General features: G+C 41.8%; 1 long non-coding RNA gene across 1 annotated transcript in view; it reads left to right on the top strand.

The window, feature by feature from the left end:
* Positions 1–22404, top strand: part of LOC144699828 (uncharacterized) — a 32414-nt gene extending 10010 nt beyond the window's left edge. Inside the window, exons 2-3 of the long non-coding RNA XR_013580634.1 lie at positions 8993–9082; positions 22302–22404. This is a non-coding gene — a long non-coding RNA (uncharacterized LOC144699828). The remainder of the gene's footprint in view (positions 1–8992; positions 9083–22301) is intronic.
* Positions 22405–22700: the final 296 nt, after the last annotated feature.

Raw genomic sequence — 22700 nt, 5'->3', positions numbered from 1 at the left:
CGTGCACCGTGGATAAAGGGGAGTCTAGGTGTGCTGTACTTGGATTTCCAGAAGGCATTTGATAAGGTGCCACATCAAAGGATATTGTGGAAAGGTTGCAGGTGGATATAGATAGGTTAAGTGAGTGGGCAAAAATCTGGCAGATGGAGTATAATGTGGGAAAATGTGAAGTTGTTCATTTGGGCAGGAAAAATAAAAAAACAGTATTACTTAAACCGAGAATGGCTGCAGAATTCCGAGATGCAGAGGGATCTAGGTGTTCTAGTGCATGAGTCACAAAGTTAATATGCAGGTACAGCAAGTAATTAAGAAGACTAATGGAATGCTATTCTTTTTATGAGAGGAATTGAACATAAAAGTAAGGATGTTATGCTTCAGTTATACAGTGGGGCATGGGTAAGACCACATCTCAAATATTGTTTGCAGCTTTGGTCTCCTTATTTAAGGAAGGATGTAAATGTGTCGGAGGTGGTTCAGAGGAGGTTTACTAAATTCCTTCTGAGGAAAGGTTAGACAGACTGGGCTTGTTTCCACTGGAGTTTAGAAGAGTGAGGGGTGACTTGATTGAAGTATATAAGATCCTGAATAGTATGGACAAGGTGGATGTGGATGTTTCCTCTTGTGGATGAGTCCAGAGCTAGGAGGCACTGTTTTAAAATTATGGGTCACCCTTTTAGGACAGAGATGAGCAGAACCCTCTCTCAGAGGAAGTCTGTTCAGAAGGCGGTGGAGGTGGGGTCATTGAATATTTTTAAGGCAGAGGTAGATAGATTCTTGTTAGGCAAGGGAATCAAAGGTAGATGTGGAATTCAAAACACAAACAGATCAGCTCTGGTCTTATGGAATGGCGGAGAAGGTTCAAGGGGCCGTATGTCATACTTGTGCTCCTATTTCGTATGGTCATATGTTAGTCTGCACTCATTGCCAGCCAGCCGGTTAATAACGTGAGGAATTTGACAACAGAGACAAGGAGGGCGACGAGTTTCACCTCATCCAAGTCTCTGTGGAATGTTGGTTCATAATGAGCAACGTCTCGGAAATGCCACTCGACCAGTTTAGTTCACCATGCTGGCATTTCTGAAGAGGGAACTCCCTTCAAACTTAATCATTTAATCAAAAACAGAATTACCTGGAAAAACTCAGCAGGTCTGGCAGCATCGGTGGAGAAGACTGAGCTTCTCCGCCGATGCTGCCAGACCTGCTGAGTTTTTCCAGGTAATTCTGTTTTTGTTTTGGATTTCCAGCATCCACAGTAGCTTTTAGCTTTTTGTTTTAATCATTTAATCAACGCGTCCACCGTAAGCGGCTTCTCCGGGGCCCCGGTGCTCAGCCTGAGCGGGGCCGATCGCACCGTCCGCTGCATCCACTTGGGATGGAACCGGAGTCGGGGAGCGAACTTCCAGCTCGAATACCAGCAGCTGGTGTCATCTCCAAATTCAGAATAGATTTTCCATAGTTACTTTCCAAAAATGTTACATTCATTGTTGGCACTTTTATATGTGTAAATATAATGTAAAAAGTACAGAAGAAAAATATTTCTATTGTTCTTTGGAGATCTAAATAACTTGTAATAAAAATATCTGAACAGATCAGTGTGCGAATCTCTTGATCACAGACTCCCAGTGGTTGAAGGGGGGATGAGGGACCTGGAGTTTTGCTTCGTGGGGGCATTGATCGCGAAGTCAGTCTTACAGATCGAGCAACTGTTTCAGGAAGCGAGCGGAGCGCAGGTCCTCATTTAAAATATACATCAAACTGATGTTAAATGTACAACAGATTCACATGGTTAACAGTAGCAGACATAAAATGTAGATCCGATTGATAACTTTAACAGTAGCAGAAATACAACGTAGATCCGACTGACTACGTTGACAGTAGCAGAGATTCAACGTACATTGGCAACGTTGATAGTAGCAGAACTACAATGTTGGTAGACGACGTTCACAGTAGCAGAAATTCAAACTACCATGACAGCGTTAATGGTACGAAATACAACGTAGGTTGACGATATTGACAGTAGTAGAGATTCAACGTACATTGGCAACGTTGATAGTAGCAGAAATACAATGTTGGTAGTCGACGTTCACAGTAGCAGAAATTCAATCTACCCTGACAGCGTTAATGGTACGAAATACAACGTAGGTTGACGATATTGACAGTAGTAGAGATTCAACGTACATTGGCAACGTTGAAGGTAGCAGAACTACAATGTTGGTAGACGACGTTCACAGTAGCAGAAATTCAATCTAACATGACGGCGTTAATGGTACGAAATACAACGTAGGTTGACGATATTGACTGTAGCAGAGATTCAACGTACATTGGCAACGTTGATAGTAGCAGAACTACAATGTTGGTAGACGACGTTCACAGTAGCAGAAATTCAATCTACCATGACAGCGTTAATGGTACGAAATACAACGTAGGTTGACGATATTGACAGTAGCAGAGATTCAACGTACATTGGCAACGTTGATAGTAGCAGAAATACAATGTTGGTAGACGACGTTCACAGTAGCAGAAATTCAATCTATCAAGACAGCGTTAATGGTACGAAATACAATGTAGGTTGACGATATTGACAGTAGCAGAGATTCAACGTACATTGGCAACGTTGATAGTAGCAGAAATACAATGTTGGTAGACGATGTTCACAGTAGCAGAAATTCAATCTACCATGACAGCGTTAATGGTACGAAACACAACGTAGGTTGACGATATTGACAGTAGCAGAGATTCAACGTACATTGGCAACGTTGAAGGTAGCAGAACTACAATGTTGGTAGACGACGTTCACAGTAGCAGAAATTCAATCTACCATGACAGCGTTAATGGTACGAAATACAATGTAGGTTGACGATATTGACAGTAGCAGAGATTCAACGTACATTGGCAACGTTGATAGTAGCAGAAATACAATGTTGGTAGACGACGTTCACAGTAGCAGAAATTCAATCTACCATGACAGCGTTAATGGTACGAAATACAATGTAGGTTGACGATATTGACAGTAGCAGAGATTCAACGTACATTGGCAACGTTGAGAGTAGCAGAACTACAATGTTGGTAGACGATGTTCACAGTAGCAGAAATTCAATCTACCATGACAGCACTAATGGTACGAAACACAACGTAGGTTGACGATATTGACAGTAGCAGAGATTCAACGTACATTGGCAACGTTGATAGTAGCAGAACTACAATGTTGGTAGACGACGTTCACAGTAGCAGAAATTCAATCTACCATGACAGCGTTAATGGTACGAAACACAACGTAGGTTGACGATATTGACAGTATTAGAGATTCAACGTACATTGGCAACGTTGAAGGTAGCAGAACTACAATGTTGGTAGACGACGTTCACAGTAGCAGAAATTCAATCTACCATGACAGCGTTAATGGTACGAAATACAACGTAGGTTGACGATATTGACAGTAGCAGAGATTCAAAGTACATTGGCAACGTTGATAGTAGCAGAAATACAATGTTGGTAGACGACGTTCACAGTAGCAGAAATTCAATCTACCATGACAGCGTTAATGGTACGAAATACAATGTCGGTTGACGATATTGACAGTAGCAGAGATTCAACGTACATTGGCAACGTTGATAGTAGCAGAAATACAATGTTGGTAGTCGACGTTCACAGTAGCAGAAATTCAATCTACCATGACAGCGTTAATGGTACGAAATACAACGTAGGATGACGATATTGACAGTAGCAGAGATTCAACGTACATTGGCAACGTTGATAGTAGCAGAACTACAATGTTGGTAGACGACGTTCACAGTAGCAGAAATTCAATCTACCATGACAGCGTTAATGGTACGAAACACAACGTATGTTGACGATATTGACAGTAGCAGAGATTCAACGTACATTGGCAACGTTGATAGTAGCAGAAATACAATGTTGGTCGACGATGTTCACAGTAGCAGAAATTCAATCTACCATGACAGCGTTAATGGTACGAAATACAATGTAGGTTGACGATATTGACAGTAGCAGAGATTCAACGTACATTGGCAACGTTGATAGTAGCAGAAATACAATGTTGGTAGTCGACGTTCACAGTAGCAGAAATTCAATCTACCATGACAGCGTTAATGGTACGAAATACAACGTAGGTTGACGATATTGACAGTAGCAGAGATTCAACGTACGTTGACAACGTTGATAGTAGCAGAAATACAATGTTGGTAGACGACGTTCACAGTAGCAGAAATTCAATCTACCATGACAGCGTTAAAGGTACGAAATACAACGTAGGTTGACGACATTGACAGTAGCAGAGATTCAACGTACATTGGCAACGTTGATAGTAGCAGAAATACAATGTTGGTCGACGATGTTCACAGTAGCAGAAATTCAATCTACCATGACAGCGTTAATGGTACGAAACACAACGTAGGTTGACGATATTGACAGTAGTAGAGATTCAACGTACATTGGCAACGTTGAAGGTAGCAGAAATACAATGTTGGTAGACGACGGTCACAGTAGCAGAAATTCAATCTACCATGACAGCGCTAATGGTACGAAATACAATGTAGGTTGACGATATTGACAGTAGCAGAGATTCAACGTACATTGGCAACGTTGATAGTAGCAGAAATACAATGTTGGTAGACGACGTTCACAGTAGCAGAAATTCAATCTACCATGACAGCGTTAATGGTACGAAACACAACGTAGGTTGACGATATTGACAGTAGCAGAGATTCAACGTACATTGGCAACGTTGATAGTAGCAGAACTACAATGTTGGTAGACGACGTTCACAGTAGCAGAAATTCAATCTACCATGACAGCGTTAATGCTACGAAACACAACGTATGTTGACGATATTGACAGTAGCAGAGATTCAACGTACATTGGCAACGTTGATAGTAGCAGAAATACAATGTTGGTAGACGACGTTCACAGTAGCAGAAATTCAATCTACCATGACAGCGTTAATGGTACGAAATACAACGTAGGTTGACGATATTGACAGTAGCAGAGATTCAACGTACATTGGCAACGTTAATTGCTCCAAACAGGAAACTTAGATCTGATCAACAATGTTAAGGTTAGCAGAAATATAACGTATATCCGACTGACTACGTTGACAGTAGAAGAGATTCAACGTACAGTGACAACGTTGGTAGTAGCCGAAATACAACAGTAAGAAGTACAACGAAGATTGACTACGTTAACAGGTGCAGAAATACAACGTAGATCCGGCAGTACAAGCCGAGGCGGATACCTCTGTATAGTTCAACATAAAAAGGATCAAAGAAAAATATATTTTCTATTTATTGTTGCTAAATGTACATTTAAATAACTTTAATAAAAATATCTGAACACATCAGTGTGCGAATCTCTTGATCACAGATTCCCAGTGGTTGCAGGGGGGATGAGGGACCTGGAGTTTGGCTTCGTGGGAGCATTGATCGCGAAGTCAGTCTTACAGATCGAGCGACTGCCTCAGGAGGTGAGCAGAGCGCAGGTCCTCATTTTAAACATACATCAAACTGATGTTAAATGTACAGCAGATTCACAACTTTAACAGTAACAGACACGAAACATAGATCCGATTGACAGCGTTAGCAGAAATACAACCAAGGTCCGACTGACTACGTTGACGTAGCAGAGATTCAACACACGTTCACAACGTTGATAGTAGCAGAAATACAGCAGTAGGAAGTACAATGTAGATTGAGTACGTTAACAGGAGCAGAAATACAACGTAGATCCCAGTACGTTGACAGTAGCAGAGAAAACACCTCTGTATAGTTAAACGTAAAAAGTATCAAAGAAAAATATATTTTCTGTTTATTGTTGCTAAATGTACATTTAAATAACTTTAATAAAAATATCTGAACACATCAGTGTGCGAATCTCTTGATCACAGACTCCCAGTGGTTGCAGGGGGGATGATGGTCTTGGAATTTGGCTTCGTGGGGGCAACGATCGCGAAGTCAGTCTTACAGATCGAGCGACAGCCTCAGGAGGTGAGCGGAGCGCAGGTCTCTATTTTAAATATACATCAATGTGATGTTAAATGTACAATAGATTGACAACGTTAACAGTAGCAGACACGAAACATAGATCCGATTGACAATGTTAGCAGAAATACAACGAAGATCCGAATGGCTACGTTGATAGTAGCAGAGATTCAATCTGCATTGACAACGTTAATATAGCAAGAGATGCAACGTCGCTTGACTAAGTTGACAGTAGCAGAGATTCAACGTACATTGGCAACGTTAACAGTAACAGACATTAAACATAGATCCGATTGATAACTTTAATAGTAGCAGATATACAACGTAGATCCGACTGACTACGTTGACAGTAGCAGAGACTCAACGTAAGTTGACAAGGTTGATAATAGCAGAAATACAATAGTAAGAAGTACAACGTATATTGAAAAGGTTAACAGTAGCAGAAATTCAATCTAGATTGTCCTATTTTAAAGATACATCAAACAGATGTTAACTGTAAAGCAGATTCACAACGTTAACAGTAGCAGACTCGAGACATAGATCCGATTGACAACGTTAGCAGAAATACAACGAAGGTCCGACTGGCTACGTTGATAGTAGCAGAAATTCAATCTGCATTGACAACGTTAATATAGGAAGACGTTGACAATGTTGATTGTAGCAGAAATACAATAGTAAGACTATATATTGACTACATAAACAGGAGCAGACACTCAATGTACATCGACAACGTTAACAGTAGCATAAATTCAATCTGCATTGGCAACAGAAATTCCTATTCCAATGTTTTCTAATGAACTAAAATATGTAAAAATTCACGTTTTAATTCCGAGATGAACATTATATGTTCCCAAGTGAACTATTAAAAAATGACAGGACCCAGGAAGAAGTGGGAGGAAGGAATGGAGAAATATTGGACAATGATTTTAAAACAAAAACAGAATTACCTGGAAAAACTCAGCAGGTCTGGCAGCATCGGTGGAGAAGAAATCAGTTAACGTTTCGAGCCTTCACGGCCCTTCGGCAGAACTTAAGCATAGTTAGGAGAAAGGTGAAATATAAGCTGGTTTAAGGTGGGGGGGGGGGGGCGGGGGGGGGGGGTGGTGAAGAGAGAAGTTGAGGGTGTGGTGATTGTAGAGATAAGCAAGCAGTGATAGGAGCAGATAATCAAAAGATGTCACAGACATCAAAGGATCAAAGAGATGTTGAAGGTGGTGATATTTGTCTAAGAAAAGTGCTAATTAAGAATGGAAGACAGGACACTCAAAGTACAGCTCTAGCGGGGGTGGGGTGGAAAAGACTAACAAGGTTTTAGTATTAGATTTAAAAATAATGGAAATAGGTGGGGAAAGAAGAATCTATATAAATTATTGAAAAAAAAGGGTGGGCGTGAGAAACGGGGTGGGGATGAGGGGAGGGGGAGTTTAAGATCTAAAGTTGTTGAATTCAATATTCAGCCCGTAAGGCTGTAAGTGCCTAGTCGGAAGATGAGGTGCTGTTCCTCCAGTTTGTGTTGGGCTTCACTGGAACAATGCAGCAAGCCAAGGACAGACATGTGGGCAAGAGAACAGGGTGGAGTGTTAAAATGGTAAGCGACAGGGAGGTTTGGATCTTTCTTGCAGACAGACTGCAGGTGTTCTGCAAAACGGTCGCCCAGTTTGCGTTTGGTCTCTCCAATGTAGAGGAGACCGCATTGGGAGCAACAAATGCAGTAGACTAAGTTAGGGGAAATGTCGGCTTGGAGCCCCTCCTAGAGGCGGGACCCGTTCTCTCCGTGGACCAATTGAAAGGTGAGGAGATGCCAAGCAGTTACCAGGTGCAGACTAACCTGGTCGATCAGCTGCTGCAGAAACGGAGCTCGCTGCTGGAGGCTGTGTCGGCGGTGGTGACTGTAAGAGTGACCCGGGGAGGCCAGCAATTCCACGGCACCGGCTTTTACATCAGCCCGGAGCGGATCGTATCGGCCGCTCACCTCCTGAAGGCCCCGGGAGAGAGGGAGCTCCCCGCTGGGCGAAGCTGGAGCTTCAGCATCGAGACCGCGGGTGGCCAAAGAGCGGCGGCTCAGCTGGAGAGCTGGAGTTACCGCAGCCGCGGGCGGAGAGGGGACCCTTCCCGGGCCCGACTTCCTGATCCTCCGCACCGAGCTGCGCTCCACTGACTTTCTGCAGCCGGATTTCTCTCGGCCCAGCCGCAGGAGGCACCAGGCGGTGGCGGTGCTGGGCTGGAAGCACCCCTCGGGGAAGAAGCGCTGTCTCCAGCAGTACAGGGAGAGGCCGCAGCTCCACAGCACCCTCACTGCCTTCCCCTTTGCGGCTGCGGCGGGGGGAATCTTCATCTCGGTGGGGCTGGCCTCTGAGTGCAGCCGCTTGGAGAAGGAGAATCTCCCCCCAGGGATCCTGGACCACACCGCGTCCACCGTCAGCGGCTTCTCCGGGGCCCCGGTGCTCAGCCTGAGCGGGGCCGATCGCACCTTCCGCTTCATCCACTTGGGATGGAACCGAAGACGGGGAACCAACTACATGATGTCTGTCTGTCAGGCAGACTTCCAGCTCGCCTACCAGCAGCTGGTGGCATCTCCAAATTCAGCATAGATTTTCCAAAGTTACTTTCCAAAAATGTTACATTCATTGTTGGCACTTTTATATGTGTAAATATAATGTAAAAAGTACAGAAGAAAAATATTTCTATTGTTCTTTGGAGATCTAAATAACTTGTAATAAAAATATCTGAACAGATCAGTGTGCGAATCTCTTGATCACAGATTTCCGGTGGTCGCAGGGGGGCTGAGGGTCCTGGAGTTTGGCATCGTGGGGGCATTGATCGCGAAATCAGTCTTACAGATCGAGCGACTGCCTCAGGAAGCGAGCGGAGCGCTGGTCCTCATTTCAAATATACATCAAACTGATGTTAAATGTACAACAGATTCACAACATTAACAGTAGCAGACATAAAACGTAGATCCGATTGATAGCTTTAACAGTAGCAGAAATACAAGGTAGATCCGACTGACTACGTTGACAGTAGCAGAAATACAACAGTAAGAAGTACAACGTAGATCCCACTATGCTGACAGTAGCAGAAATACAACAGTAAGAAGTACAATGTAGATCCGACTACGTTGACAGTAGTAGAGAAGACACCTCTGTATAGTTAAATGTAAAAAGTATCATCCGCATGACGCTTCCGCGGAACTAAGGAAATAGAGAAATGGGGCGAAATATAAGCTGGTAGAGGGGGGTGGGACTGGTAGAGCTCGATAGGGGACCAGTGATAGGTGGAGGCCAAGAAGAGATTGCCAAAGATGTCATAGACAAAAGGACAAAGGGGTGTTGATGGTAGTGATATTATCTAAGGAATGTGCTAATGGGGACATTAAGGGTAGCAAGCAGGACAAGCCAGTGGCAGATGGCCCTAGTGGGCGCGGGATTGGGGGAAGGGATCGAAATGGGTTAAAAGGTCGAGATAAAACAATAGATCGAAATAAATTTTAAAATAGGTGGGAAAAGAAAAATATATTTGTAAAAACATGATAAATTATTGGAAAAAGGTGGATCAGAAAGGGGGTGGGGATGGAGGGGAGAGTTCATGATCTAAAATTGTTGACCTCAATATTAAGTCCAGAAGACTGTAAAGTGCCTAGTCAGAAGATGAGGTGCTGTTCCTTCAGTTTGCATTGAGCTTCAGTGGAACATTGCAGCAGGCCAAGGATGGACATGTGGGCATGAGAACAGGGTGGTGTGTTGAAATGGCAAGTGACAGGGAGGTCTGGGTCATGCTTGCGGACAGACCGAAGGTGTTCCACAAAGCGGTCACCCAGTCTACAGTTGGCATCTCCAGTGTAGAGGAGACTGCATTGGGAGCAGCGAATGCAGTAGACTAAATTGAGGCAAGTGCAAGTGAAGCGGTTGCATGGGAAGGTGCCGTGGGAAGGGTTGAGGTGTAAGGGGTGATGAAGGAGTGGACCAGGGTGTCCCGGAGGGAACGGTCCCTGCAGAAAGCCGCTGGGAAAAGTGAAGGGAAGATGTGTTTGGTGGTGGCATCATGCTGGAGTTGGCAGAAATGGTGGAGGATGATCATTTGAATGCAGAGGCTGGTGGGGTTATAAGTCTGGACAAGGGGGACCCTATCATCGTTCTGGGAGGGAGGGAAAGGTGTGAGGATGGATGCGTGGGAGATGGGCCGGACATGCTTGAGGGCCCTGTCAACCACCGTGGGTGGAAACCCTCGGTTAAGGAAAAAGGAAGATATGTCAGAGGAACTGTTTCGGAAAGTGGCATCATCAGAACAGATGCGACGAAGACGAAGGAACTGAGAGAATGAGATTGAGTCCTTACAGGAAACAGGGTGTGAGGAGCAGTAGTCGAGGTGGCTGGATAGGCTGGTAATGAATATTGGTGGACAGTCTATCACCAGAAATTGAGACTGAGAGGTCGAGGAAGGGAAGGGAAGTGTCGGTGATGGGCCACGTGAAAATGATGGAGGGGTGGAAATTGGAAGACAAATTAATAAATTATTCCAGATCCAGATGCGAGCATGAAGCGGCACTGAAGCAGTCATCGATGTACCGGAGAAAGAGTTGTGGGAGGGGGCCTGAGTAGGACTGGAACAAGGAATGTTCCACATATCCATAGAGAAACAGGTATAACTGGGACCCTGGCAGAATTTTACGCCAGCGGGGTTTTATGGTCCCGCCATAGTAAATGGACTTTTGAATGGCTTGCCGCATTTTATGGCCCTAAAATTCTGCCCAGTATGTGTGAAGGACTGGAGCATGTGACACATGTGTGGCTGCCAATGGCTGGCGGCAGGGTTTGGGGAGTGGGGTTGATGGGGAACGAAAACAGCAGAAGGTAAGGGGAACCCAAGAACAAAGTTACGCTGGCTGGAGAAATTGTTTTCATGAAGGATGGGATTGGGGATAGCATGATAGGGACGGCAATGGAAGGATGGAATTGGAAGGAGCAGGTGTCAAGGGAGGATCAGATGGTGGAATAGGTTAAGTGTGGCAAAGTGGCAGGAAAGATTCACTAGATTTGAAATGAAAAAGTTTCAGACAAGCTGTCAGATGAATAAAAAGAATACATCAGTGTTAGTTCTACTGACGAAGATGATGATTACAATCTACACTCTCCAGAGTTTCTACACAGCCTAACCGTAATGGGCATGCCACCACACAAAATTAGACTCAAGGAAAGAGCAGTTATAATGTTGCTATTAGACTTGAATCCTAAACAAGGACTTTGTCATGGAACATGACTGGTAGTTAGGAAGCTGTTTTCTTCAATGGTAGATGTTGAAGCTATAACCGGAAAGGAAATACGAGTGGTTATTCCCTGAAAAACATTGGGCCCATCAGTTGTAAACCTGCCTTTTCAACTCAGGAGAAAAAAATTTCCAATTAGCCTTTTATATCTTAAACAAGTCACAAGGCCACTCTTGACAACATTTGTAGTTACATTCTAGGCCTCTTTGCACATGGACAGCTTAATATAGCTTTTTCCAGAGTGAGAAGTTTTAATTCTGATCTGATCTTTGGTAAAAGATTAACCAGAAATCCAGCATTTCAATAACTGCCACAATAAAGATACTAATTTGACCACAAAGGTTTTCTGGGTTTCCCTTTTATTCGTTCATGGGATGTGGCATCACTGGCTAGGCCAACATTTATTGCCGATCTCTAGTTGCCTTTGAGAAGGTGGCGGTGAGCAAGCGCCTTGAACCACTGCAGTCCATGCATTGCAGGAACACCCACAGTGCTATTAGGAAGGGAGTTCCAGGCTTTTGAACAAACAATAATGAAAGGATGCCAATATAGTTCCAAGTCAGGATGGTGTGTGACTTGGGCAAGAACGTGGAGGTGGTGGTGTTCCCATGCATCTGCTGTTCTTGTTCTTCTAGGTGGTAGAGGCCGTGGGTTTGGAAGGTGTTGTCGAAGGAGCCTTGGTCTCTGCTAATTTACAGTATTGCCAATGCAATAACACAAGACATTCCTTTCAATTAGTTTTAAAATTCAGACTTTTTATTTTAAATCAAGTAATTAAAACAAACAATTGAAATATCTCAAATTATTTCAATTCCACCTGTTAACAGTTGAATTTTCTATTGACAGACAACATAAAAATTGACTTGGACCTGAACAAATCATGAAATGGATAAATAATCGTAGTAGCCTCACTGTCACATTCACCCACCACAGGCTGACTTTGGCCAAAGTTTTATAGAGGAAATGCAAAAAGACATTCTTTGTGACATGAATCACCTGACCACAACAGCCATTTTGGGCATAAGGTGGTGAGTAGTTATCCACCTACATTCCCCTTTGCTTGTGATTGAAATGTAATAGGAAGTTATATTTGTTCTGAAGAAGAGTCATATGGACTCAAAACCCTAACTCTGTTTCTCTTTCCACAGATGCTGCCAGACCTGCTGAGTTTCTCCAGCATTTTCTGTTTCTATGTCGTATATTAATGATTTTTTTAAAAAGTACAATAAATGGTCACTGCTTTACCGTGGAGAGTTCTCTCTTGTTACCTCAACTTTACAAACACTGAGTTATCAATCTCAGGCATGTCCCCACAATGCAAATGCGATGATCTCCATGATCAGTACCATTCTGACACAGACTCTCTCAGTCCATACATGAAGAATGGTTTCTTCATAGCCAAGGTCCCAATGGCCATGGAATCACACCAAGGTTGTTAGTCAGTATGTTCAGCGGTAATGGAGAAGGAAAAGACATACACATACATACTACATACACATGACGTCTTCCAAAATAGAGTATAGAAACACGGGGAAAAACTAAATAAACTCAACTGAAAAAATGGAGGCAGAAACAAACAACATGCAGCAAAAAATTAACATAGTGAAGGCAGTTGAACAGTTAGAACACACAAAAGAAAGACTTATATTTCTGTAAGATTTTTCTAGGCCTCAGGAATTCCCAACATGCTTTGCAGCCAATGACGACCTTCTGAAATGGACTCACTGCTGCACTTTAGTAATGAATGTAAGTTCCATTCAATCCACAGTTAATTTATTATGACTCACTTAATAATACATTTTGCACTGAGGACAGTATCTGTATATTAATGGGGAAATTTAACCTTAAACGCTGAACATAAAGCAAACAGAATCCACTATATATTTATTTGTTACAGAAGAAACAGGCCACAAGTAATGCTACACTCAGTATTTGCAATCGAAATATTGAGTCAAACACTGACATGAAAATAAAGAAGCATAAAGCAAAGAACAGGGAAATTGATCAAATTGTGAGAATATTTCTATGTTTTAAAAAAAATTTCAACCTAAACAGCAAATTGCATTCATGTGGTGTTTTTAATCACATGCCAGCTCTTTGAAAGACCTCTCTAATATTGTCTCACATCCAAGCTTTTTCCCCATAACTCTACAAATTGGCCCTCTTCAAGTACAGTACCAATTGGCTTGTGAACCTTCCTGGGGAATCTAATTCCACCAACCTTTCAGGTAGAACGTTCCAGATCTTAACAACCTTCTGTGTGGAAAAGTCTCCTCATTTCTCCTTTAGGTTTTTTTGCCAATTATTTTAAACCTATGACCTTTGGTTTACTGACACACTTGTCAGATGTTGCAAATATCTAATTCATGATTCATGTGTTTTAGAATATAACTTGTAGTTTGAGGAAATTAAAATTTCAAACAAGGGGTAAATGCAACATAAACAAGCTGGGAGATTATTACACTTCAAAGATCAGAATAGAAGAGATAGAGCTATTCAACAATAGGTGGAGAAACTTAAGTAACACATGACCTAATTGAAAACTCAACCTGAAAATGGAAACCAAAAAGAGAATCATAGAAAGGAAATAACCTTTCCAGTTTAAACAACACCTGAACCTGAGATTTGGAAACCAAAACTTCTGAGCAAATAAAAACTGGTTGAGGCTATATGATGGAATGCAGATCCATGCAGTCTCAGTAGTAGTTGCAATTTGGACCTAGTGTGGTTTGCAGCTCATTAAGAGGTAGCCAAAGTAAATGAAAGCTAGTTAGACATGTGCTGCAAGTAGAGCAAAAAAACTATTTTTATCGGTTTCACCATGTGGAATGTGGGTGAGGCTTAATCTCACTTTGAATTTTGTGAGGGAATAGAAACTGGAAAATTGCCTATTTTGAAGCTAGTGGAAGAATCTACAGTGGACCTCATAGTGTATTGTGACAAAAGAAAGCAATCAGCTGAATGAGCAGGGAAGTATTGAGAAGGCAAATCAGAACAAGGGACTGAGGTATCTGCAGTCAAGAGGTAGTTAATGAACGTCTTACCTCTGAGAATAACGGGAGCTGAGGAGAATTAAAGTCATCTCCAGAGGACTGTGGCATATTTATGGTGGTCCATACAAAGTAAATAACTTTAAGATTGTATCTTATAAGGGAAAGGCTTTGGGGAAGTAAGGACTAAAACTCAGTACATACCGTACATAGTTATAACTTAGTATTAAGACTGCCTGTTTTGTTAGATTCTTTTATATACACTAAAGTGTGTTTTTGCTTAAAAACATGAAATCGTGTGGCATGGTTTGGGTAAAATAAGGTGTCCAGATTTCTCATTAAACGTTAAGGGCCCCTAACCAAATCAAAACACACAGGAAACTTGCTCTATTAAAACCCCTCATAATTTGGAAGCACTCGATTGAGTTTCGCCTTAATCTTCTGTGAGTGAAGGATAACAACCCCAGTTTCTCCAACCTCAGCACAAAACTGAAGTCCCTCATCTCTGATATCATCCTGGTAAACCTCATCTGTACCCTCTCTACAGCTTTGACACACTTCCTAAGTTTGGTGCCTACAATTGTAAAGAATACCCCAGCTGAGGCCTAACCAATGATTTGTAACAGTTTAGGATGACTTCTTTGTTTTTGCATTCATTCAATGTCCCTATTTACAAATTCGAAGAACCCATACACTTTCTCAACCATTTTCCCATCTTACTCTGACACCTTCAAATATTTGTGAATATGCATCTGCAGGTTCCTATGCCCTTGCAGCCCCCTCAAAATAGTACCTCTTAGATTACACTGCCTCTCCATGTTGTTTCTTAATGCATCACTTCACACTTATCTGTATTAAATTACATCTGCCTTGTCTCTGTCCAATTCACCAGTCTGTCTATGTACCTTGACATCCAGAACTATCCTGCTCATTCCTTATTGCATTGCCAAGTTTTGTGTCATCCACAAACTTCAGAATTGTACACCCTATACTCAAATCCAGGTCATTTAGCTATAACAAGAAAAGCAATGGATTTAATATCAAAATCTTGGGAGGCGGTGGGGGGAACTCACCGTATAATTCTAGCCAGTCATAAAACTTTTCAGTTCCCCACAACTCTGTCTCCTATTCCTTAGCCAATTATGTACCCAAGATACCAATGTACCACCATTCCTTTAATGCCATGTGCATCTATTTTCCAAATAAGTCAGTCATATGGTACTTTATCAAATGCCTTTTGAAAGTCCATCTACTACATTACCTTCACCTACCTATAGTTACTTCACCAAGGACACAATCAGTTTAGCCAGACATGATTCATCTTTAACAAATCCATGCTGGCTGTCCCTTATTAACCATTGCTTCACCAAGTGAGAATAAATTTTGCCCTTCACAGTGGACTCTACCACTTTTCCAACACTGTCATTAGACAGGCCCATGGCTACCAGGTTTATCCCTCTCCCATTTTTTGAACAGAGGTATAAAATTTGCAATTTCTATCTCTTCCCCTTAATATTTTGAAAACTGCAATCAAAACACCCCCTAATCTTCTGAATCCAGTTTGGATTCTCCAAGCAATTGAACCCATGGAGCCCAGGTATCATTCTGGTAAATCTATACTACACCCTCTCCAGGACCAGTATATCCTTCCTAAAGGTGTGGTACCCAGAATTGCTCAGAATACTCCAAGCGTGGTCTAGCCAGGGCTTTGTGTAGCTGACTCATAACTCCTATTCCTCTGTATTCTAGTTCTCTAGCTATAAGGGTCAACATTCGATTCAACTTTTTAATTGTTTTCTGTACCTGTTCATGGTCGAGATACTAGGGCAGATGATCAAGAGGCTGGTTGAAAAAGGTAGGTTTTAAGGATTGTCTTAAATGTGGAAAGAGAAATAGAGAGGGAAAGAGACGTAACAGGGGAATTTCAGAGATTGGGACTTTCGCACTTGAAGGCCCAGCCACCAGTGGTAGAGTGATTAAAATCAGAGATGCCCAAGAGGCCAGAATTGGTAAAATGCAGATATCTTGGAATGTTTAGGGATTGGAGGAGATTACAGATTAGATTAGGGAGGGGCAAGACTATAGAGGAATTTGAAAGCAAGAATGAGAATGTTAAAATCCATTTGTTGTTTAACTGTGAGCCAATGCGGGTGAGCGAGCACAGGGGTGATGGTTGAATGGAACTTGGTCTGAATTAAGATACAGGCAGCAGGGTTCTGGATGACCTCATGGTTATGGAGGGTAGAAACCAGGAGGCCAGCCAGGAGTGCAATGGAATGTTCAAGTCTAAAGGTAATTAAGCATGGACGAGGGTTTCAGCAGCAGATGAGCTGAGGTAAAGGCAGAGTCAGGCAATGTTATAGAGGTGGGATCAGGCATTCTTAGTGATGGCATAAATATGTGGTCAGACATTTATGTTGGGGTCAAATCTGGCACCAAGATTGTGAGCAGTCTCAGTTACAAAAAATTACCAAGGACAGGGATGGAGTGGTAGCAAGGGAGTGGAGTTTATGTCGAGGACCAACAACAAATACTTTGGTCTTCCCAATATTTGATGGGAGAAAATTTCTGCCCATTCAGTACTAGACATCAGACAAGTAGTCTGACCATTTAGAGACAGTGAAGGGGTCAAGAGAGGTGGTGGTGAGGTAGAGCTTGATGTCATCTGCTTACATGTTTGTTACCCCAGAGGGCTGTGGATGTTCAGTTGACGAGTACTTTCAACTCTGAGATTGACAGATTTTTGGGCACTACAGGAATTGAGGGATTATAGGTACAAGGCAGGAAAGTGGAGCTGAGATAGAAGTTTAGCAATGGTCTTATTGAATGGCAGAGCAGGCTTGATGAGCATTATGGTCGACTGTGGTTCCTATTTCTTATGTTGCTGAAAAAGAGGCATGTTGCCGAAGCTTTTCGTCTTGCATTCACCAGGACAAATGCAAGAATGCCATATTTCAAATGATCACAATGGTTTATACAACAGGAGAAAAGGATGCTGAATGGTTGGCAAGTTTACTCTGATTGGCCAAGACATCGTGATGGAGAAAGAAACAGGGAACTATCAGCTCCGCAAGTTCCCGAGTAATTCAAAAAAGACACAGGCTTGATCATATTCCTTTTGTTTGCAGAGAATGGATCCTTGCATATGAATGTATGTTGCTTCTGGCAAACTTCAATGAGTGATGTTATGAGCTTGATTGATGATCTTAAATTTGTTGTGATGTAGCTATTAGGACACTCAGGTTTGTTAAGCAAGTACTGCTCAGTGGCAGAATCACATCTAACAGTAGCCATCTTGTTTTGGGTTTAGCAAGAACAGGCTGGTTGACTACGATCTATATTCTGCCTGTTATAAACAAAATATTGCATCACCATATTTTGTTTTAGTTTTAGGTTAATTTGAAAGTAAGGTATGACTTTTCTGTAAAACAGACATTGCATTTTTCTTGGATATTTAGGGCATCAATTGTTACATATTTGCCAGTTCACTTGTTTCAATTTGTAATGTGTTTAAGATTAAACGCTTCTTGAATTAAAACCTGTTTTAAAATAATGCATTTTGGGATAATTTAGATGTTGCAGCAAACAATTCTTATGTATTCTTCTTTATAACAAGCTCTTTCATTTTATAGTCCTACTATTTCAATTATTTTAAATGCTTAAAAACATAACAAATATAACAAAAAGGCAAAACTAAAGGCTCTGTATCTGAATGTGTGTAGCATTCATAACAAAGTAAATGAATTGATATCACACATTAAAGTAATAAATATGATCCGATAGCCATTATGGAAACATGACTGCAGAATGACAAGGGTTGGGTCCTGAATATTGAGGGGTATATGACATTCAATAAGAATAGGAAGCTAGGTAAAGGTGGAGGGGTAGCACTGTTTATCAAGGATGGCATTGGTGCAATAATTAAAGATGAACTTGGTCCAAAAGATCAGCATGTAGGATCAGGTTGGGTGGAGATGAGGAATAGTATGGGTAAGGATTCACTGGTGGGAGTGGGATACTATAAAGAAAAATTCTAAGGGGAGGGCCCACCATCCTTGGTTAACTAAAGAAGTTAAAGAAAGCATCAAACTTGAGGAAAAAGAATATAACTGCACAAAGATGAGTGGCAGGTCAGATGATTGGTCAGAATCTAAAGAAGGACATAGAATGAATAAAAGGTTAATCAGGAGAAATAAATTAGCATGAGAAGAAACTAGCTAGAAATGTAAAAATGGATAGCAAGAGTTTCTACAGATATTTAAAAAGGAAAAGAGTAAGTAAAGTGAGTGTTGGTCCTCTAGAGAGTGACAGTGTGGAGTTAATAGTAGATAGTAAGGAAATGGCAGATGAAATGAACAAATATGCTTCTGTCTTCACTCTAGAGGATACAAAAAACATTCCAGTAATAGCTGTAAATCAAGAGGTGGAAGGGAGAGGGAACTTGGTGAAATGACAATCACAAGGAAGCAGTACTGAGCAAACTGTTGGAGCGTGGGCTGACAAGTCGCCAGGTCCTGATGGACTTCATCCTAGGGTCTAAAAAGAGGTGACTAAGAGGTAGTAGATGCATAGGTGTTAATTTTCCAAAATTCCCGAGATTCTGGAAAGGGTCCATCAGACTGGAAAGTAGCAGATATAACCTCTCTATTCAAAAGGGAGGGAGGCAGAAAACAGGAAACTATAGGTCAGTTAGCCTGATGTCTGCCATGGGGAAGGTGCCAGAATCGATCATTAAGGAGGTTACAGCTGGGCACTTAGAAAAATTCAAGGTAATCGGGAAGGGTCAGCATGGATTTGTGAAAGGGAAATCATGTTTAAGCAATTTATTGGAGTTCTTTGAAGGAATAACGTGCACCGTGGATAAAGGGGAGTCTAGGTGTGCTGTATTTGGATTTCCAGAAGGCATTTGATAAGGTGCCACATCAAAGGATATTGTGGAAAGGTTGCAGGTGGATATAGATAGGTTAAGTGAGTTGGTAAAAATCTGGCAGATGGAGTATAATGTGGGAAAATGTGAAGTTGTTCATTTGGGCTGGAAAAATAACAAAACAGTATTACTTAAACCGAGAATGGCTGCAGAATTCCGAGATGCAGAGGGATCTAGGTGTTCTAGTGCATGAGTCACAAAGTTAATATGCAGGTACAGCAAGTAATTAAGAAGACTAATGGAATGCTATTCTTTTTATGAGAGGAATTGAACATAAAAGTAAGGATGTTATGCTTCAGTTATACAGTGGGGCATTGGTAAGACCACATCTCAAATTTTGTTTGCAGCTTTGGTCTCCTTATTTAAGGAAGGATGTAAATGTGTCGGAGGTGGTTCAGAGGAGGTTTACTAAATTCCTTCTGAGGAAAGGTTAGACAGACTGGGCTTGTTTCCACTGGAGTTTAGAAGAGTGAGGGGTGACTTGATTGAAGTATATAAGATCCTGAATAGTATGGACAAGGTGGATGTGGATGTTTCCTCTTGTGGATGAGTCCAGAGCTAGGAGGCACTGTTTTAAAATTATGGGTCACCCTTTTAGGACAGAGATGAGCAGAACCCTCTCTCAGAGGAAGTCTGTTCAGAAGGCGGTGGAGGTGGGGTCATTGAATATTTTTAAGGCAGAGGTAGATAGATTCTTGTTAGGCAAGGGAATCAAAGGTAGATGTGGAATTCAAAACACAAACAGATCAGCTCTGGTCTTATGGAATGGCAGAGAAGGTTCAAGGGGCCGAATGTCATAGTTTTGCTCCTATTTCGTATGGTCATATGTTAGTCTGCACTCATTGCCAGCCAGCCGGTTAATAACGTGAGGCATTTGACAACAGAGACAAGGAGGGCGACGAGTTTCACTTCATCCAAGTCTCTGTGGAATGTTGGTTCATAATGAGCAACGTCTCGGAAATGCCACTCGACCAGTTTAGTTCACCATGCTGGCATTTCTGAAGAGGGAACTCCCTTCAAACTTAATCATTTAATCAAAAACAGAATTACCTGGAAAAACTCAGCAGGTCTGGCAGCATCGGTGGAGAAGACTGAGCTTCTCCGCCGATGCTGCCAGACCTGCTGAGTTTTTCCAGGTAATTCTGTTTTTGTTTTGGATTTCCAGCATCCACAGTAGCTTTTAGCTTTTTGTTTTAATCATTTAATCAACGCGTCCACCGTAAGCGGCTTCTCCGGGGCCCCGGTGCTCAGCCTGAGCGGGGCCGATCGCACCGTCCGCTGCATCCACTTGGGATGAAACCGGAGTCGGGGAGCGAACTTCCAGCTCGAATACCAGCAGCTGGTGTCATCTCCAAATTCAGAATAGATATTCCATAGTTACTTTCCAAAAATGTTACATTCATTGTTGGCACTTTTATATGTGTAAATATAATGTAAAAAGTACAGAAGAAAAATATTTCTATTGTTCTTTGGCGATCTAAATAACTTGTAATAAAAATATCTGAACACATCAGTGTGCGAATCTCTTGATCACAGATTTCCGGTGGTTGCAGGGGGGATGAGGGTCCTGGATTTTTGCTTTCTGGGGGCATTGATCGCGAAGTCAGTCTTACAGATCGAGCAACTGTTTCAGGAAGCGAGCGGAGCGCAGGTCCTCATTTAAAATATACATCAAACTGATGTTAAATGTACAACAGATTCACATGGTTAACAGTAGCAGACATAAAATGTAGATCCGATTGATAACTTTAACAGTAGCAGAAATACAAGGTAGATCCGACTGACTACGTTGACAGTAGCAGAGATTCAACGTACATTGACAACGTTGATAGTAGCAGAACTACAATGTTGGTAGACGACGTTCACAGTAGCAGAAATTCAATCTACCATGACAGCGTTAATGGTACGAAACACAACGTAGGTTGACGATATTGACAGTAGCAGAGATTCAACGTACATTGGCAACGTTGATAGTAGCAGAAATACAATGTTGGTCGACGATGTTCACAGTAGCAGAAATTCAATCTACCATGACAGCGTTAATGGTACGAAACACAACGTAGGTTGACGATATTGACAGTAGCAGAGATTCAACGTACATTGGCAACGTTGATAGTAGCAGAACTACAATGTTGGTTGACGACGTTCACAGTAGCAGAAATTCAATCTACCATGACAGCATTAATGGTACGAAATACAACGTAGGTTGACGATATTGACTGTAGCAGAGATTCAACGTACATTGGCAACGTTGATAGTAGCAGAAATACAATGTTGGTAGACGACGTTCACAGTAGCAGAAATTCAATCTACCATGACAGCGTTAATGGTACGAAACACAACGTAGGTTGACGATATTGACAGTAGCAGAGATTCAACGTACATTGGTAACGTTAATTGCAGCAAACAGGAAACTTAGATCTGATCAACAATGTTAACGTTAGCAGAAATATAACGTATATCCGACTGACTACGTTGACAGTAGAAGAGATTCAACGTACAGTGACAACGTTGGTAGTAGCCGAAATACAACAGTAAGAAGTACAACGAAGATTGAGTACGTTAACAGGAGCAGAAATACAACGTAGATCCGGCAGTACAAGCCTAGGCGGATACCTCTGTATAGTTAAACGTAAAACGGATCAAAGAAAAATATATTTTCTGTTTATTGTTGCTAAATGTACATTTAAATAACTTTAATAAAAATATCTGAACACATCAGTGTGCGAATCTCTTGACCACAGATTCCCAGTGGTTGCAGGGGGGGATGAGGGACCTGGAGTTTGGCTTCGTGGGAGCATTGATCGCGAAGTCAGTCTAACAGATCGAGCGACTGCCTCAGGAAGCGAGCGGAGCGCAGGTCACTATTTTAAACATACATCAAACTGATGTTAAATGTACAGCAGATTCACAACTTTAACAGTAACAGACACGAAACATAGATCCGATTGACAGCGTTAGCAGAAATACAACCAAGGTCCGACTGACTACGTTGACGTAGCAGAGATTCAACACACGTTCACAACGTTGATAGTAGCAGAAATACAGCAGTAGGAAATACAATGTAGATTGAGTACGTTAACAGGAGCAGAAATACAACGTATATCCCACTACGTTGACAGTAGCAGAGAAAACACCTCTGTATAGTTAAACGTAAAAAGTATCAAAGAAAAATATATTTTCTGTTTATTGTTGCTAAATGTACATTTAAATAACTTTAATAAAAATATCTGAACACATCAGTGTGCGAATCTCTTGATCACAGACTCCCAGTGGTTGCAGGGGGGATGATGGTCTTGGAGTTTGGCTTCCTGGGGGCAACGATCGCGAAGTCAGTCTTACAGATCGAGCGACAGCCTCAGGAGGTGAGCGGAGCGCAGGTCTCTATTTTAAATATACATCAAACTGATGTTAAATGTACAACAGATTGACAACGTTAACAGTAGCAGACACGAAACATAGATCCGATTGACAATGTTAGCAGAAACACAACGAAGATCCGACTGACTACGTTGATAGTAGCAGAA

Source organism: Cetorhinus maximus, chromosome 24 (assembly GCF_964194155.1).
Source record: "Cetorhinus maximus chromosome 24, sCetMax3.hap1.1, whole genome shotgun sequence".
NCBI classification, from domain to species: Eukaryota; Metazoa; Chordata; class Chondrichthyes; order Lamniformes; family Cetorhinidae; genus Cetorhinus; species Cetorhinus maximus.
This window is presented reverse-complemented; position numbering and strand designations above follow the sequence as displayed.